Genomic DNA, 5000 nt, shown 5'->3' with positions numbered 1-5000 from the left:
CAGCGTGGGACACAAATCCAACTACGAGCTTTTTAACCGCAACAACTTTAATATACGCTATTGGAGCTGGAATTACCGCGGCTGCTGGCACCAGACTTGCCCTCCAATAGATACTCGTTAAAGGATTTAAAGTGTACTCATTCCGATTACGGGGCCTCGGATGAGTCCCGTATCGTTATTTTTCGTCACTACCTCCCCGTGCCGGGAGTGGGTAATTTGCGCGCCTGCTGCCTTCCTTGGATGTGGTAGCCGTTTCTCAGGCTCCCTCTCCGGAATCGAACCCTGATTCCCCGTTACCCGTTACAACCATGGTAGGCGCAGAACCTACCATCGACAGTTGATAAGGCAGACATTTGAAAGATGCGTCGCCGGTACGAGGACCGTGCGATCAGCCCTAAGTTATTCAGAGTCACCAAGGCAAACGGACCGGACGAGCCGACCGATTGGTTTTGATCTAATAAAAGCGTCCCTTCCATCTCTGGTCGGGACTCTGTTTGCATGTATTAGCTCTAGAATTACCACAGTTATCCAAGTAACGTGGGTACGATCTAAGGAACCATAACTGATTTAATGAGCCATTCGCGGTTTCACCTTAATGCGGCTTGTACTGAGACATGCATGGCTTAATCTTTGAGACAAGCATATGACTACTGGCAGGATCAACCAGGGAGCTGCGTCAACTAGAGCTGAGCAGCCGGCCGCCCGGGAGTGTGTCCCGGGGGCCCGCGCGAACACGCAAGCGTCCGCTCAATTATTCTGCAAACAGGAGGAGGCTGAGCTCCCCTGCACAACACACCTCGAAACCCTCTCAGGTCCCGGCGGCGCGCAGCGCCGTCCTAAGTACTTGGTCGGGTTCGAGAGAGGCGCAATCGCCCGGAGTTAGGCGAGTAGACGCTTTAGGTGCGACCACCCGTGCTCCCAACTGAGCTTGCCGCTGCCGACAGAGGCCCGGGAGCGTGCTGTCGTGGCATTGCCGGCGGGAGACAACACGCGCCACCTACGGTGACCGGCAGCTCCAACGCCAGCGCCACAGAAGGACAAAAGCCCTACTTGGGTGCCGAAGCGAACTCTCCCAGCACAGCGCACGCGCCAACACGTCCGCACAGCTGCGATACAAACCACCTGCGAGAACCGCTGGGGCGACCGAGCAGCAGACGGCGTCGCGGCGCCGAGCGCCGGGCGGCGGCGCATCCTCAGCGCACAAAGTCCTCAATCGGACCAGCACACTGCAGATGGCCACCGCGCTTCGCACCGGGCCCGCGAGGACCTACTTTGGCCGCAAGGCACCGCGAGCAGGGGGCGCCGGCGCGCAGCTGCGCCGCCTGCCGCGTCCGTCGGCCGGCGCGCCTGCCACCGGCCGCCCCCACCAGCCGGCTGTAGCGCGTGCGCCCACGCACCGCGCTGCCAGCACGCCGGGCGGCCCCCCCTCACCGGCCGGGGACGGTCCCACCCAGCCACCGCCGCGTATCGCCTCACACCCAGATCCCCTTTCACGTTCGTGGGCATGGTGGGTCCCCTTTCACGTTCGTGGGCATGGTGGGTATCCCTGAAACAACCGGTTAATAGCTCGACCGATCGTCGCCAACACTGATTCACCTCTAGCGAGAACAACCGCACCACAACGGGTTACCGGTTGTTCATTTGCGTAACGTCACCAGCAAACGTACACGTCCATCGCCATTTGCAACGAGTATTGCATGCCTGTGTCAGGTGTCACAACACACTACGTCTGCCCACATAGACGCAACAACATGTGCACGCCTAGAGAACACGTGGAAGGTAGACCCCGTACGTATGCGGTGTCCATTGCGCGAACGACTGTCAGCCCGCCTCTGCAGCATGTCGCAGATGTGGAACGCGGTGCAACATGCTATCACGGTGTGTGAGAAGAGACGACTACGTCCGAATACACGCTCCACTACATCAACAGACTGCTCATGCTGATCGCCATCCAGGGCGTCCGTTCCTCCCACACGTCTGTATGGCGTACCACACTGCAATCCAGCTCTTATAGGGAGACGACACGTAGCTGCGTGCACAATATTTGGACTGTATGGTCCGCCGTTGCTAGGCGCTGTCGTCATACGGTCACATGGGCCACGATGTATCATTCAGTACATACGGAGCAATGTGCAGTACAGTTTGTGGGTTTTGCGTACATCGGCGGACAGGTGACAGGCCGTACCACAACGTAGGCTGAGTACGTCGGCATGCGAAGGGCATTGAACATGCAAACTTCTCACCGACCAGCTTGCGAAGGCAGGGGGGAAGGGGGGGGGGCATGTACGTCCTGCTGCTATCCACACTACAGTGTATAGCAGGAGCATGTGGAAAGTCAGCAACACCTGCAAGGTGTTTAACATGACGCGATACACAGGGGACCGGGCAGTGCGAGTAGCGAACTATATTGCGAGGGTTGCGGTTAGGCAACACTACACTACTTTAACGGGTTGCATAACAATTACAGAGCAGGTTCAGCGACAACGTGCGTCAGGTTAAGGCGCAATATAGTTTAGGTTACGGCGCACTTTAGGTTAGGTTAAGGCACATTATAGGTTAGGTTAAGGCACAACATGGGTTACGTTAAGGCACAACATGGGTTACGTTAAGGCACAACATGGGTTAGGTTAAGGCACAACATGGGTTAGGTTAAGGCACAACATGGGTTAGGTTAAGGCACAACATGGGTTAGGTTAAGGCACAACATGGGTTAGGTTAAGGCACAACATGGGTTAGGTTAAGGCACAACATGGGTTAGGTTAAGGCACAACATGGGTTAGGTTAAGGCACAACATGGGTTAGGTTAAGGCACAACATGGGTTAGGTTAAGGCACAACATGGGTTAGGTTAAGGCACAACATGGCTTAGGTTAAGGCACAACATGGGTTAGGTTAAGGCACAACATGGGTTAGGTTAAGGCACAACATGGGTTAGGTTAAGGCACAACATGGGTTAGGTTAAGGCACAACATGGGTTAGGTTAAGGCACAACATGGGTTAGGTTAAGGCACAACATGGGTTAGGTTAAGGCACAACATGGGTTAGGTTAAGGCACAACATGGGTTAGGTTAAGGCACAACATGGGTTAGGTTAAGGCACAACATGGGTTAGGTTAAGGCACAACATGGGTTAGGTTAAGGCACAACATGGGTTAGGTTAAGGCACAACATGGGTTAGGTTAAGGCACAACATGGGTTAGGTTAAGGCACAACATGGGTTAGGTTAAGGCACAACATGGGTTAGGTTAAGGCACAACATGGGTTAGGTTAAGGCACAACATGGGTTAGGTTAAGGCACAACATGGGTTAGGTTAAGGCACAACATGGGTTAGGTTAAGGCACAACATGGGTTAGGTTAAGGCACAACATGGGTTAGGTTAAGGCACAACATGGGTTAGGTTAAGGCACAACATGGGTTAGGTTAAGGCACAACATGGGTTAGGTTAAGGCACAACATGGGTTAGGTTAAGGCACACCATGGGTTAGGTTAAGGCACACCATGGGTTAGGTTAAGGCACACCATGGGTTAGGTTAAGGCACAACATGGGTTAGGTTAAGGCACAACATGGGTTAGGTTAAGGCACAACATGGGTTAGGTTAAGGCACAACATGGGTTAGGTTAAGGCACAACATGGGTTAGGTTAAGGCACAACGTAGGTTAGGTTAAGGCACAACGTGGGTTAGGTTAAGGCACAACGTGGGTTAGGTTAAGGCACAACGTGGGTTAGGTTAAGGCACAACGTGGGTTAGGTTAAGGCACAACATGGGTTAGGTTAAGGCACAACATGGGTTAGGTTAAGGCACACCATGGGTTAGGTTAAGGCACAACATGGGTTAGGTTAAGGCACAACATGGGTTAGGTTAAGGCACAACATGGGTTAGGTTAAGGCACAACATGGGTTAGGTTAAGGCACAACATGGGTTAGGTTAAGGCACAACATGGGTTAGGTTAAGGCACAACATGGGTTAGGTTAAGGCACAACGTAGGTTAGGTTAAGGCACAACGTGGGTTAGGTTAAGGCACAACATGGGTTAGGTTAAGGCACAACATGGGTTAGGTTAAGGCACAACATGGGTTAGGTTAAGGCACAACATGGGTTAGGTTAAGGCACAACATGGGTTAGGTTACGGCACTACATGGGTTACGTTACGGCACAACATGGGTTACGTTACGGCACAACATGGGTTACGTTACGGCACAACATGGGTTACGTTACGGCACAACATGGGTTACGTTACGGCACAACATGGGTTACGTTACGGCACAACATGGGTTACGTTACGGCACAACATGGGTTACGTTACGGCACAAATTAGGTTAGGTTACGGCACAAATTAGGTTAGGTTAAGGCACAAATTAGGTTAGGTTAAGGCACAAATTAGGTTAGGTTAAGGCACAAATTAGGTTAGGTTAAGGCACAAATTAGGTTAGGTTAAGGCACAAATTAGGTTAGGTTAAGGCACAAATTAGGTTAGGTTAAGGCACAAATTAGGTTAGGTTAAGGCACGATATAGGTTAGGTTAAGGCACGATATAGGTTAGGTTAAGGCACGATATAGGTTAGGTTAAGGCACGATATAGGTTAGGTTAAGGCACGATATAGGTTAGGTTAAGGCACGATATAGGTTAGGTTAAGGCACGATATAGGTTAGGTTAAGGCACGATATAGGTTAGGTTAAGGTACGATATAGGTTAGGTTAAGGTACGATATAGGTTAGGTTAAGGTACGATATAGGTTAGGTTAAGGTACGATATAGGTTAGGTTAAGGTACGATATAGGTTAGGTTAAGGTACGATATAGGTTAGGTTAAGGTACGATATAGGTTAGGTTAAGGTACGATATAGGTTAGGTTAAGGTACGATATAGGTTAGGTTAAGGTACGATATAGGTTAGGTTAAGGTACGATATAGCGTAGGTTCAGATACACATTGTTGTAGGGAAAGGTGTATTGGGGGGGGGGGCGGCAGGTTCGTTGATAGTGATTATCGTAATTGGATGCCT

The 5000-nt window shown here is 51.3% G+C and overlaps 1 non-coding gene across 1 annotated transcript in view; it reads right to left on the bottom strand.

Moving 5' to 3' along the window:
* LOC126476842 (small subunit ribosomal RNA) overlaps window positions 1–670 on the bottom strand; it is a 1909-nt gene extending 1239 nt beyond the window's left edge. Inside the window, exon 1 of the ribosomal RNA XR_007587279.1 lies at window positions 1–670. This exon is cut by the window's left edge and continues 1239 nt beyond it. This is a non-coding gene — a ribosomal RNA (small subunit ribosomal RNA).
* Window positions 671–5000: the final 4330 nt, after the last annotated feature.

The sequence above is a fragment of the Schistocerca serialis genome, chromosome 4, assembly GCF_023864345.2.
Source record: "Schistocerca serialis cubense isolate TAMUIC-IGC-003099 chromosome 4, iqSchSeri2.2, whole genome shotgun sequence".
NCBI lineage: Eukaryota > Metazoa > Arthropoda > Insecta > Orthoptera > Acrididae > Schistocerca > Schistocerca serialis.
This window is presented reverse-complemented; position numbering and strand designations above follow the sequence as displayed.